Genomic DNA, 15,267 nt, shown 5'->3' with positions numbered 1-15,267 from the left:
AAAATTTTGTCAATGAAGAACTTTTGTTAAGAAAAGAAAAAAATGCAAATGTAAGTCTTACATGTATGAACAAAGGAATAACCAAATAAACCATATATTCATTTACTCTCCCATTATATTAAACATAGATAATGCTTTTACCTAAGTACTGTTCATGTCAAAATGTAAAAGTTCCTTATTATCCACTTTGGTTCCCAAATGCTCATTTTATTTTGTCACATCTCTGGTCCCATAGAGGCTACAATGCTAAGGAATGAAACTGAAGGATAAGAAGAATCAAAAAGCCAAGAGAAGGGTTTAAGGAGTTGTTCCTTGGCCCAAGTGGCCAATGTGACCCTAGGAGGGAATGTCTAGCAGCCAGTCTCTTCCTTTCACCAATGAACTCTTCATACTCTGCTATTATTACTTTCTGAATACAGAATTTACACTGTGGCTTAATCCAGAGAAGCTGGAAGAGAAAACGCATCACTGAGAACATCAGAATCTGTTGTCTGCCTGCTCCCTGGTCCACATAGTATGTCTCCAGACCTTCTTTGTGTGGGAAAGGTTGGTTATTTGCCACTTTCATACTCTGGACAGCGAGTCCTAATTTCAGTAACTTGCCCTCTAACCCACCCCAACATACAGCCTTTCAAATTCCCTTTTTAAGCTGTTCATTTTGAATCTGCAATTGGGTAACCATGTTCACTTGTACAGAGTCACTAACAGAGGAATAGACATTTTTTAAGCCTGTGGTTGGCAAACATTTTTATAAAGCCTAATTCAGAGAATAAAAATAAATGAATCCCATTTTCCCATCCAAAATAAACACAGACTTATTAAGTCCTAGAAGAAAAAAAGTTTATATATGTTCTACAAATTATATTGCTGACCTTACCAAATAAATGAAAGTCAATGAGAAAATTGGCAGAGCCTTTTAGACAATAAAATCTTAAAAAGCCAAGCATGTTTGAAGAGAAATCAGAAATGACATTTTAATCTTTCAGCCCTTATATTTGTCAAGTGCCTTAGAGTTCAAAAATGCTGTTCACATGTCCCCTTTCATTTGATATTTGCAACACATCATGTGCATATTATTATCCTTTCTATTTTCCAGCTAAAGCAACTAAGGTTCAGAGAGGCAAACTGATCTTTGTAAGATCATATAGCCAATTTGTGGCAAAGCTTTGGATAAAATTTGTTTGTTCCATTATAAACTTCATACATAGAGTACTATTTTAGGATAAGAGTTTCATTGCTATAGCAAAGGCCCAAACAAGAGAAACGTTTATTGCTCTCTAATTCAATTGTCTGTAAATCGTCTGAGCATAAATAGTCCAAGGCTGTTCCACTACATGGAGGACACAGGTTCTGTCTACCTATTTGATTTGCAGCTCATGGCTTCCATCTCATGGGCTAACCCAATGGCCAGAGTTTCCATTTTCACACTTTAATTCCAGCTAGTGGGAAGGGGAGGAGAAAGGAAAGAAGGGCTCATGTGGCCTAGAAATCACAACTTCCTCTCAAACTTGGTTTAAGCCTTCTGTGGATGTTCCTCTTTGTGCATTTCAATTGCTTCATACTAAAAAGGGAAACATTCATTATAAGACTGCACTTTCTAGGTACACCTTGATTTCAGAGGTGAGTAGCCCTGTGATATATTTTTTTGGAAAGGTATAAATCAAATAATTTTTAAAAAAAGAAAAAAGAAACCTTAGAGGAAGATAGTAAATCAGAAAAGTATCACCCACTTTTACTATTTATCAGTGAGTAGATCTGAATTGCTGTGGTCCTTGGCCACTGTCACAAGGAACATTCCACTGTAGTTCTCCTCTCTCTCGCTTGAAGACAGTGAAGGATGAGTCAAGAATGGCCACGGGCTCTGTCGGAAGCTAAGGTGAGTGAACAGAGGCGTGGCTCAAATATTTCTAATGTAAATTGCTTTAGGCTGAATGGATTCATGCCCTGAACTTGCTCGTGATGCACTGGATAAACACAGGAAGAAACTGAGAGTTCATTTGTCCTTTTGGAGAGAGGCTAGAGTCAGGTGCTTCATCTGAAAATACCAGTCAGCTCTTCTTAGTTGGCAATTCCTCAGGAAAGAGAGAGAAAAAGGATATATCTGTTGTGTAGCAGATATTTAAGAAGATAGTCAATTCATCTTGCAGTTGGATTTGGTTCAGGATGAACACATTCTGATGGCAAATATAGGCATTATGTTTTGCAATGAACAACAATTTTTATAGATATTGATCTCATGTCATCACTGAAATAACTCCATGATGTTAGTATCATCATTTTGATTTACAGATGAAGTACCTGAGACCAGAAAGATTATGTAACTTGTCTAAGCTTACTAAATTTTGTCAGATAGAACCCAGACCTGAACTCAGATCTTCAAACTTCAGAATTTCAAGTCTTTTCACTAAAACATGAAGCCTCTGTAGTAACATTCAATGTGAGGACATATTGGAAGTATATTAATGGCATATTAATATATGTAAAGGCATATTAATATACTGTTGGAGCTGCAGAGATTCAGTGATTAATTTAGCTCTGCATGTGTCTGTAGAAGTAAGGCTTGGAAGACCTGTGGAGGTCTTTGGATAGGCTGTCTTCAAATTTGCCATCCGTGCAAGAGCAATGCTGACTCTGCATAATTTCACTAACTGTGTTTCTCCTGCCATTCCAGTGTATCCATTGGCATACATCAGTGACTACAGGACTTCCCCAAGAACCTTTGTGACAGTTGTCTGTAAACTCAAGGAGTCAAGTAAATTCTCCCAAGAAAATGCTACTATAACCAACACGTCCGAGGCTTCTTGAAGCTGTGTTGTTCTTTCTTCCCTAATCTTCATACTGCTGTCTGCTTCTCTGTCTGCTTCTCACAATTTAGATCCACAGAGTGGCCAGGCCAGCAACCCTGACTAAAGAACTCACCTTAACCCATGGCACTCCTCATGTCATTACCATTTAATTTTTCTTCAGAAGTATTAATATTTTCTGTAACTTTTGCATTTGTTTATATAGTCTCTCTCTCTTCACTAAAATATAATCTCTCTGAAAATAGGCTCCTTATCTATATTATTACCACTGTTATATCCCCAGAGATTAGAATCTTGCCAGGTATGGGAACAGATTCTCAATAAATTATCTGTTGAGTGAATGTATGAAGTGACACTTACATGAATGCTTCCAATTTTGATGCTCCAAGCACTGCACTGAAAGGGAACCCAGATGTTTCTCATGGTGAATTATCCCAAATATTTGTGGAACCCTCCAGCAGCCCTTACAAATGCTTGTGAATCCATCCTCATAATCTTTGCTACCTGCCAAAGGAATAAAAACCCAGGTGTCCATCTCAAAGCTGGACTTCACCTCTGATCATTGCTGTGTTGGTTTTGAGCTGAAAATTCAATACTTCTGGTACCATCTTAATTTTCATGGCTTGTGCTAGCTCAGTAATCCCTTTAAAAGTGAGAGAGTGGATGCAACTTCTTTCTGTGTTATAATCAGTGAAAGATTCCCCATAGCAAAGTTGCCGGGAATTGTAGTAGTGACCCTGCATTTCATATAAAAGCTACCAGAGTGACTGGGTCAAGATAGATTCCAAAATCTAGAATCATCCACAGGCTTTCTTGCTCAAGGTCATCAAGCTGGTATCCCACTTAGGTATGTTAGAAAACAATGATTAGTCTCACACCTATGTAAAACCTTACATTTAATACCACAAGTGGTCTAAATATTACTGTAGCATAAAGATGTATGCAGTTCCAGTGATGTTGTCACAAAATTATCACAGATGTTCCCGGTGCAGCACCTCATGGTCTCTTATCTCAGCTGAGATCCTCTGCTGGATGCTTGAGTGTTAGCCCTTAATGCAAGGTAGACACTGAAATGTCATTTTTACACCAACTCACTGGTTTTATATGTGGCAACTTTATCTCTTGTTGCATGTTTTTAGCTCTTTTGAATAAAGGAACCAAATCTTAAGTTTTATTCTGTATTTCTAGTGCCTGCATATATAGCAGTTGGATCATTAAATATTGAATGGCATTTGATGATTCATTCATTTGCATATTATGGTTAAGAAACTCTAGCTAGACAAATCTGCAGTTGTATAACCTGCTTCAGTTATATTCATACCCATCATTGAAGGACATTACATCCATGAAATGTTTAGAAGATGTATTAAGCTAATCAGTTTAATCATGGGCCAGATTAGAAGACACTAGAATGTAGCTGAAGATTTATTGCTCATCAGCACTTGGCAAGGCTAAAACCATGTCTGGACATGCTGATTTTCCTTTGATTTCTTCTCTCTACAAGCTTAAGTCTCTTTTTATTCTTATTAAAATTTAATTCTCTTTCTGCCAACCATTTCACACCACTACTAACCCTCACACCCAGCCTTTCACATCATCCCTGACCGAAGTCTTTCTGGATTTTTACAGTCACTAAGGATTCTAAGGAACTTGTTCAGAAATAAACTTTTTCTTTCACATACATGGCTTCTGTTCTCCACACAAGCAGTACTGACACACCCTCGGTCAACCATACGTTTGCTGAGCTGTTGTTCACAATAACGTGTCATGCTCATTCTTATGATGGATACTATTTCATTGAACAATAAACTACAATTAATTTATTTAGTCTAGTCTATTCATTCTATACTACATGCATTTATTCATGGTTTGCTGTGAACAGTCTTATACATGTCTGTTAAACTTACGCATGTAATGTGTTGGGTGTAGAATTAGGAGCTAATTACTGTGTTTTAAGATTGTCAAAAGAAGACCTACAGACTTGAAGAATAAAAGCTTATTGCAAAGTGGTGCAAAGGACTCAGATTTCAGAAGACTCAAAAACAAACAAACAAACAAAAAAATTTTTAAATCAGCAAGCTATTTGAAAAAATCAGCACAATTTCCAAGTTTACATTAGTTGATTCATCAATTCATGATGGGAAAAGAGCAACATTTTTATATGATTATTATATCTGCAAAGATCATGGTCTAGCTTCAGATATCAGAATCACAAAATCAGTAATAAAGATACTTTTACAGGGCAGGTAAAGCTTCTAGGAAATGTTCAAGATTTTATTTATTTAGATGCCCAGAACTACAAGATGTGCCTATCATTCTTGCTCTATCTCTGAGTGGAGAATATTTTGTTTTCTCTGAGTCATGTGATACATATGCTTATTCATTACATTAGCAAGACAAAATATTAGTTATGCTTTTATAGGAATATACAGGCATACCTTGGAGATACTGAGGGTTTGGTTCCAGACCACCACAATAAAGCGAGGTCATAATAAAGAGAGTCACACAAATTTTTTGGTTTCTCAGTACATGTTGTTTACACTATACTGTTGTCTATTAAGTATGTCATAGCATTCTGTCTAAAAAAACAACATACATACCTTAATTTAAAAATACTTTATTATTAAAAAATGTTAATGATCATCTGAGCCTTCAGCAAGTCATAAGCTTTTCACTGATGAAGGGTCTCGCCTAAATGTGATGGCTGCTGACAGATCAAGTGGTAGTTGCTGAAGGTTGTGGTGGCTGGGGCAATTTCTTAAAATAAGACAACAGTAAAGTTTTCCACATCGATGGACTCTTCCTTTTCATGAATTATTTATCTGTAGCATGTAATGGTGTTTAACAGCATTTGACTTACAGTAGGACTTCTTTCAAAATTGGAGTCAATCCTCTCCAAGCCTGCCAATACTTAATCAACCAAGTTTGTCTAAATACTTTGTTGTCATTTCAACAACATTCACAGCATCTTACAGGAGTAGATTCCAACTCAAGAAACCTCTTTCTTTGCTCATTTATAAGAAGCAACTCCTCATTCTTTCAATTTTTATCATGAAATTGAAGCAATTCAGTCACATCTTCAGGCTCTAGTTTTCATTCTAGTTCTCTTACTATTTCCAACACATCTGCAGGGACTTCCTCCACCGAAGTCTTAAAACCCTTAAATTCATCCATGATGGAATCAACTTCTTCCAAACTCCTGTGAATGTTTATACTCACCTCCTTCCATGACTCATAATGAATGTTCTTAATGGCATCTAGAATTGAAACTCCTTTTCAGGTTTTCAATTTACTTTCCCCAGATCCATCAATGGAATCACTATCTTATGGCAGCTTACAAAATGGATTTTTTACATAATAAGCCAAAATTATGCTCTTTGGCTCATGAGTTGCAGAACATATGCTGTATTCATAGGCATGAAAGCAATATGAATCTCCTTGTACATCTTCATCAGAGCCCTTGGGTGAGAAGGAGCATTGTTGATAAGCAGTAATATTTTGAAAGGAATCTTTTCTGAGCAGTAGGTCTAAACAGTGGGCTTAAAATATTATGAAAACCATGCTACAAACGTGCTGTCATCCAGGCTTTGTTGTTCCATTTATAGAGTACAGACAGAGTAGATTTAGCATAATTCTTAAGGGCCCCAGGAGTTTCAGAATGGTAAATTAGCATTGGCTTCAATTTAAAGTCTTCAGCCACATTAGCCCCTAGAGTCAGCCTGTCCTTTGAAGCTTTAAAACCACACACTGACTTTTCCCCAGCTGTGAAATTCCAGATGGCATCTTATTCCAAGAGGGCTGTTTCATATACGTTAAAAATCTGTTATTTAGTCCACCTTATTCAAATATCTTAGCTTTATCTTCTGGATAACTTGCTGCAGCTTCCACATCAGCTATTGCTGCTTCACCTTGCACTTTTTTTGTTATGGAGATGGCTTCTTTCCTTAAACCTCATGAACCAACCCATGCTAGTTTCAAACTTATTTTCTGCAACTTTCTCACCTCTCTGAGCCTTCACAGAATTGAAGAGAGTTAGAATATTGCTCTGGGTTAGCCTTTAGCTTAAAAGATGCTGTGGCTGGTTTGGTCTTTTATCCAAATCACGCAAACTTTCCGCATATCAAAATAAGGCTATTTTGCTTTCTATCATTTGTGTTTTCACAGGAGTGGCACTTTTAATTTCCTTCAAGAACTTTTTTTTTTTTTTTTTTAAAGACAGGGTTTCACCCTGTTGGTCAGGGTGGTCTTGAACTTCCGACCTCAGGTGGTCCACCCGCCTTGGCCTCCAAAGTGCTTGGATTACAGGCGTGAGCCACCGTGCCCGGCCCTTCTTCAAGAACTTTTTACACATTACACGCGTGTATCAAAATATCACACATGCTATAAAAATATGTACAACTATGATATATCAATTTTTAGAACAAATTTTTAAAGAAAGAAAAAAATAACCTTTCCTTTGCATTCACAATTTGGCTAATTGGCACAAGAGGCCTAGCATTCAGTTTATTTTGACTTTAGATATGCCTTCCTCACTAACCTTAATAATTTCTAGCTTTTGATTTAAAGTGAGAGACATACAACTCTTTCTTTCACTTGGACACTTAGAGGCCATTGCAGGATTATTAACTGGCTTAATTTTATTATTGTTGTGTCTCAGGAAATAGGGAGGCCTAAGGAGAGGGAGAAAGATGGAGGAATGACTGATCAGTGAGGCAGTCAGAACACACAAAATATTTATCAGTTAAGTTCACATGCCCATAAGAGAATGTAAACTAATATCTGGTACCCCAAAATTATTACAATACCAACATCAAAGATCACTGATCACAGATCACCATAACAAACATAACAATAATGAAAAGCTTTGAAATGTTGTGAGAATTACCAAGATGTGACCCACAGACACGAAGTGAGCACGTTGTTGAAAAAAATGGCACCATGTATTTACTCAATACAGGATTGCCACCAGCTTTCAAATTGTAAAAAATGCAATAACTGGGCTGGGCGCAGTGGCTCACGCCTGTAATCCTAGCACTTTGGGAGGCTGAGGTGGGTGGATCATCTGAGGTCAGGAGTTCAAGACCAGCCTGGCCATCATGGTGAAACCCCATCTTAAAAAAAAAAAAAGAAAGAAAATGCAATAACTGAGAACTGTAATAAAACAAAGCACAATAAAATCAGATATGCCTGTATATCTTCAGCTTAGTTGATACTGCCAGATAGTCGATGAGCATGGTTGTATCGATTTACAGTGCCATCGGTGTAAGTTATTTTCAGTTGTCCTGCATCTGTACTACACTTTTTGTTGCTTGTATTTCAAATATACCCATTCTAGTAAACATGTAGAGATTTCTTCTTGAAGTTTATATTTGCATTTCTCTGTTTTTCTGTGGGTACTTGGTTATCTTTTGTTTCATACCATTCAATTTTATCCATTTTCATGTTGGCTTATTTGCTTTTGATTGTCATTTCACAGCAGTACTTTATATTCTGGATAAAAATCCTTTGTCAGATATAAGTGGTGCAAATACTTTCTCCCACTCAGTGGGTTGCTTTTTTTCCTCCGATAATGGTATCTTTAGATGAACAGAAGTTTTTAATTTTAATGTAATCCAACTTACTCTTTTTTCTTTTGTGGCTGGTGTTTATGAAATCTTTGCCTATTCTAAGGTCATGACATATGCTCCTAAGTTTTCTCCTAAAAGCTTTATTTTTTACCTTTCACATTTAGATCTACAATCCAGCTAGAATTGAATTTTGTGCGTGTGAGATAAAAAGTTCAACACTTATTTGTTTTCAAATGGATATCCAATTGACCTAGAGCCATTTATTGAAAAAAATAATTGTTATCCTTTCTCCAATGCATCTCAGTGTCAGCTTTGTCAAACATCAGGTGTCATGATGTGTTTGGTCTGTTTCTGAATTCTAATTTTTTCTCCATTGGTTTATTGTCTATCCTTGCACTCATACTGATCTGTTAGTCATTATTAAATATGGTAGTTCAGGTTCTAAACTGATGTTCTTCTTCAAAATCGCATGGGCTATTCTTAACCCTTTATATGTTGCATATATTTTAGAATGAGTGTTTTCAAATTACAAACAACACACACACACACACACACATACTGCTGGGATGGTGATTAGGACTACATGAAACTATGGATCCATCAGTGGAGAATTGACATCTTCATACTATTCAGGCTTTCAATTCATCAACATGGCATATGCCTCCATTTATGTAGGTATTCTTTAATTTACTACAGTAATATTTTACAGTAGTTAGTGTGGAATATCCTTAGTATGTTTTGCTACCAAGTACTTGATATATTTTATATTTTATTATTTGTAGATGGTATTTCTAGTATTTTATCTTTTATATATATTGGTTGATTTATAGGCGTACAATTGATTTTCGTATAATGCCCTTCTACTAGTGACCTTGCCAAATTTCTTGTCAACCAATAGGTTGTATGTAGTTCCTTTGGACTTTATACAAATGACAATGTCAAATCAGTTAATAGCAGATTTATTTCTTCCTTTCTGTGGACAGGACAATTAAAGATAACCACCAATTAAAAATTAAATATTGGCCAGGTGCAATGGCTCACTCCTGTAATCCCAGCACTTCGTGAGGCCGAGGTGGGTGGATCACAAGGTCAGGAGTTCAAGACCAGCCTGGCCAAAATGGTGAAACTTGTCTCTACTAAAAATACAAAAAATTAGCCAGGTGTGGTGGCAGGTGCCTGTAATCCCAGCTACTGGGGAGGCCGAAGCAAAGAATTGCTCGAACCTGAGAGGCAGAGGTTGCAGTGAGCCAAATCGTACCACTGCATTCCAGCCTGGAAGACAGAAAGAGACTCCATCTCAAAAAAAAAAAAAAAGGAACCTATTTATCTTCTTTCTGCCTTTCTTCCCTTGATCTTAGTGGCCTTTATCACTTGACTGGCCAATAATTCATGGCAAAGGAAAAGTCGGGCCAGTTTTGGGGATAGGTATTACTAGAACTGGAAGCTTTTACTTGCCCTCTTGAGTCCCTGAACTATCACATAAAAAATAAAGTATTCATATCCTTTTTCTTACTAATTACACCTTTGTATGACTCAAACATAAAAAGATAAAAATAGAAAATGCAGACAAAACATTATGCACAAAATTGTTATCGACTATGGTGCAAAATGATAGTAACCTAATTGACTAATGATAAACAGTTACATAATTTAAAATAAAATAAAATGAAATGAAACTACTCTGAGACTTTCATCCTGTAAGGAATCCCAAACCACGGTGAAGTCAGCTTAAGACATGCTGGTCAACAGGCCCAGCTGAGCCCAACATTTCAGCCACCCTTGCCAGGGTACTAGGCATGTGAGTGAGGCCATCCTGGATCCTCTAAATCTGCCTATCTTCTACCTGAATACTATTGAGTGGCTTTGGTTGATGCCATGTGGAATAGAATAATAACCCAGCCAAGGCCTGTCTAAATTTCTGACCCACAAAAATTGTGATATATAATAAAAATGCTATTAAGTCATTAGGTTTGGGCATAATATAAAGCAATAGATTTCGTTTCATGAAATGTTGACCAGAAGGTGACAGTAGCATGACATATTTTTCCTGAACTCAGGAGGAAAGACTTCAATGTTTTCTCATTAATCATGATGTTACTATTGGGTTTTTCTTCTTTTTTGTAGATAGTTATGAATTCCAGGTCAAGAGGTTTTTCTTATATTCTCAGATATTGCTAAGAGTTTTCATCATGAATAGGTTTTTAATTTTTTTCAATAAGAAACTAATGATTTTCTTCATTTATTATTTTAATATGATGAATTACATTGATCTTTGAATGTTATATCAACCTTGCATTCCTGAAATAAACCCAATTTGTTGTTTTGTTTTTACTTTTTTTTTTTTTTTTTGAGACAGAGTCTCACTCTGTCGCCAGACTGGAGTGCAGTGATGCAATCTTGGCTCACTGCAATCTCTGCTTCCCAGGTTCAAGCGATTCTCCTGCCTCAGCCTCCTGAGTAGCTGGGACTATAGATGTGCACCACCAAGCCCAGCTAATTTTTTTGTATTTTTATTAGAGATCAGATTTCATCATGTTGGCCAGGATGGTCTTGATCTCTTGACCTTATGATCTGCCTGCCTTGGCCTCCCGAAGTGCTGGGACTACAGGCGTGAGCCATGGTGACTGGCCTTTTTGTTCTTTTATAATACTGCAAGATTCCTTTTGATCATATTAGTTTAGAATTTTTGTATATATATTTATTAGTGAGGTTGGCCTTTAATTTTTATTTTCCAAAATGCCTTTAGGGATTTGCTATACAACTAATTTCAGCCTTATAGAATTCTGAAGTATTATTATATTTTTAATATTTAGAAAATTTTGTGTAATAATTTTTATTATTGAGTACTGCTTGTTTAAAAAATTTACTGCAAAAACCACCTAGATCTCAGCTTACTTTTGTCTAGTATTTTTATATCTTTTTCTACCTTTTTACTTCCAATTTTTCTGTGTCCTTATATTTAAACTGAGTCTCTTGTACAAAAATATACTGTTAGATTATGTTTTTTTAAAAAATCCAGTCTAACAATCTTGACATATATATATATATATATATATATATATATATATATATATATATATATATATAATTTGGAATATAAATGATATATATATAATTTGGAATATAAATGATATATATATTATTTGGAATTTTTGTGCATGTGTGCAAGTGTATGTGTGTGTAATAGAATTTTGAATCTTGTTTATTTCTTCTTGACCAGCATTTTAGGATAGTACATATAAATATACATAATTCTTTGTTATGACTATGATTAAGTAGGGATGATAATAAAGCTCCATGGAGGTTTTGTGAAAAATAAATTATTACTTAATTTTTTCGACTTACAACAATACTTTGAAATATAGTTAATACTCAGTAATTATTTTTGTTACTGAATTTTATCCAAGCATTTGCTGCTTCAAATAATCAGCCATAAATATCACTGTACTATAGTTTTACTTGTTCATGCTGCTGTTTCTGCAATATTCCACAGTTCTGTGGTTGAATGTGCATTTTATAATTTGTATAAATAATGACAAATTTACATTTTTCTCCTCTAAAACTCTAAAACTGACCTCTTTCAGGAGTCATTCATAGCAAACATTTATTTAACTCTTATTACAGTAATAACCTCACAAATTTATTGGGACTTATATGCAACTCTCTGATTAATTTATGTTTAATAAAACTGATTTGTCATTCTTATTAATAATAGCCATTATGGAGGACTTGTATATGCCAGGCATCAAAAAAAGGTTAAATCATTTTCCCAATATTATATAATACATAAATGTTGACCAAGAATCAAATGTGGTTTGATTTGAATCCAAAGCCTGTGCTCTTGATCATGATGCTATAGCTATTCTCAGAGCAAATCTGCCTCCTTGTTTAATTCTTGCAAGAAGCAAAAACTAAAGAGTTACCTAATCTGCCCAAAGACACACAAAAGATGGCCACTTAATTTATAATCTAAAATTTAATTGTAAACTTCTTGTCAGACTTTCTTTCTACTTCCCAAGCCACAGACATGGGAAAAACTCAATTAATGCTGACTCCCTAACCACAGATTAATATATCTGACCACACTGGCTCTGTAAGGCTGTGGCTGAAGACTGCTTAAATGTTGTCTTTGAGTGAATATCTTAACATTTATTGCATCTTTTATTTTCTTAACAAAAATGAAGGAGTTTGTGAATGTGTTGGTAAGTTATTTAGAGTGAAAATATATAAGACTATAAATAAATCTGCTTATTAAATAGAAACACATGTCACATAACGCCACTGATAGCTGCTGTTTCCTTGCATAAGTGAGGGTATGCCTTCCTCTAATCATGACCAAGACTTCCTTGATAGTCCTTCACATTCACCTTGGCTGATAGGTTGAAATAAAGCTGGGACCCTTGCATTGAGGATCTGATCACAGATTTGCTTTATGGGTTTCTTCATTTTTATGTCCAGGTTATCATCTCCCGTTGGATGTACTGGTCTTCAATAACCTGCTTAATCAGAAGTCTGAAGTAACTTAATTTATAACAACAACAAAAATCTTCCACTCTCTTTCTGCCTGACTCAACAGGATCTTCCCGTTCTTAGGACATAAACCTACCTACCCTCACCAAACACTATGTAACATTTTGAGCTATAGCATTTGCCTCTAAATAGTCTTTTTAAAATCAGATCAAAAGGCATTATGCATCTCACATGGAGCTGAAAAATAACATTCCCTGACTTTACATAGTATTGGCTATTGCATTATAAATTCTCACAATATAGGAGGACGGTGACAGAAGTATCAAGTCCCACCCATTTTTTTACTATCTAGAGAATACTTTATGTTTCTTGTTTATTTATAATGGAATTTTAAATTATTGTATCACTCAAATGTGGCAAGTATTGATTTGGTATCTAAAATACTTCATTATTCTGGAATGCTTTTTCTGCTTCAAGAGAATCCACAAAGTTGCTACATTTTCTCTTAAGAAAGAATGGAATAGAAATTTAATGGAAGTGTTGATTGACAGAGATGTGTTTCTTTTCCTTTATAGTTTTCCATCAAAAATTGGGAATCATGCCCTTTCATCCAACACAGTTTTGGTAAGCAGAAGTAAAAGAGTTTGCTCATCATTAAGAATGGATCCATAACTTTTTAAGAGAAAATGAGTGGTTACATTTACATTAAAGAGCCAAACTTTTTTATTTTGGAATAATGACTCAATTCAAACTCCTTTGATTTGGGTATTGAAGACGCAATCTGATGAAGTGAAAAAACACTGGAACAGAAGCAAAAATACCTAAGATGGAGTCACCTCTTACCATCAACCTAGTGTTGACTTTTGGTAAGCTATTTTATCTCTTCAGCATCTGCGTCCTCACTTGTGAAATGAGAGGTTTTAATTACAGTTTCCTTCCCTCTGTAAGAGTCCATATCATTATTTATTATACAGAAGTAATTTTCATTAAAAATCTTTGAATTTAGATTTTTATCTTTTAAACATTTTATTTTGTAACACCAGAAATTAACAAAATGTTATGCCTGATATCCCACTAACAGTGTCCTTTGTGGGATTAGCAAGTACAACATGACTATATGTTGTACTAAATATGCTATTGCTATTGCTAAAACTATAGTAATTCTACTATGGTGCCTTTTAAAATTCTGCCTTAGACTAACATGTTACATTTTTCAATTAAACCTTAACAATGAGCATACAATCAAGAATCATTAAAAATTTACTCAACTGAGGCCGGGCGCGGTGGCTCACGCCTGTAATCCCAGCACTTTGGGAGGCCGAGGCGGGTGGATCACAAGGTCAAGAGATCGAGACCATCCTGGTCAACATGGTGAAACCCCGTCTCTACTAATACAAAAAATTAGCTGGGCACGGTGGCGCGTGCCTGTAATCCCAGCTACTCAGGAGGCTGAGGCAGGAGAATTGCCTGAACCCAGGAGGCGGAGATTGCGGTGAGCCGAGATCGCGCCATTGCGCTCCAGCCTGGGTATCAAGAGCGAAACTCCGTCTCAAAAAAAAAAAAAAAAAAAAAAAAAAAAAAAAAAAAAAAAATTTACTCAACAAATACAAGTTTAGCTGTTTATTAAATAAAGTATACCTGTGAAGTCAATTTGACCAAGATATTAGTGAAGTATGAATCTGCACATCTATCATCTCTCTCTGTCTCTCTTTCTGTATCTATCATGTCTGGGTGCATATTTATTCAAGTTATTTTTAAATTTTATTTTTAATTATTATGGGTACATAATAGTTGTACATATTTATGGGGTATGTGTGATATTTTGATACAGGCATACAAAGTGTAATGATCAAATCAGGGTGATTGTGGTATTCATCTCAAACATCTATCATTTATTTGTGTTAGGAGAATTCCAATTCCACTATTTCATTTCTCTAAGATGTATGATAAATTACTGTTAGCTATAGTCACCCTATTGTGCTATCAAAGACTAGATTTTATTCATTCTATCTAACTATTTTTGTAGTTATTAACCATCTCCACCCTGTGCCCCATATTTTTATATTCATTAACTGTTCAAGCTTTGTTGTACGGTTTTTCAGTGAAAATTATAGAGGATATTGCCATTTGATTTACCTACAACATGGGACAAAACTGACCCCACTGTTTTTTTTTCTTTCTAGGTCCATCTTTTCTCCTGGAGTAGGAGAAAGATCAGGATCATCAGAGAACTTAGGGTGTAATATCACCTCTCCAGTACCAAACACAGTTCATTAACCTCTCGGAACCTCAGGTATCTTGGGGCATAGTTCATGTCTCCTGGCCCATCTCACAGGATTATCAGGAGGATGAATGAGATAACTGAGTGCATTTTGTAAATTGTGAAGTGCTAAATAAATGCAAGGTAATACAATACTAATCGTGAA

General features: G+C 35.5%; 1 long non-coding RNA gene across 1 annotated transcript in view; it reads left to right on the top strand.

Annotated features, from left to right (window-relative positions):
• The window catches only part of LOC105713933 (uncharacterized), a 116,843-nt gene extending 101,802 nt beyond the window's left edge, over positions 1–15,041 (top strand). Inside the window, exons 2-5 of the long non-coding RNA XR_001106677.2 lie at positions 12,438–12,573; positions 13,417–13,465; positions 13,616–13,707; positions 15,025–15,041. This is a non-coding gene — a long non-coding RNA (uncharacterized LOC105713933). The remainder of the gene's footprint in view (positions 1–12,437; positions 12,574–13,416; positions 13,466–13,615; positions 13,708–15,024) is intronic.
• The last annotated feature ends 226 nt before the right edge of the window (positions 15,042–15,267 follow it).

This window comes from Aotus nancymaae, unplaced genomic scaffold (assembly GCF_030222135.1).
Source record: "Aotus nancymaae isolate 86718 unplaced genomic scaffold, 86718_ANA_hifiasm-v0.15.2.pri h1tg000025l, whole genome shotgun sequence".
Taxonomy (NCBI): domain Eukaryota; kingdom Metazoa; phylum Chordata; class Mammalia; order Primates; family Aotidae; genus Aotus; species Aotus nancymaae.
The sequence above is the reverse complement of the archived record's forward strand: the minus strand, read 5'-3'. Positions and strand labels throughout refer to the sequence as shown.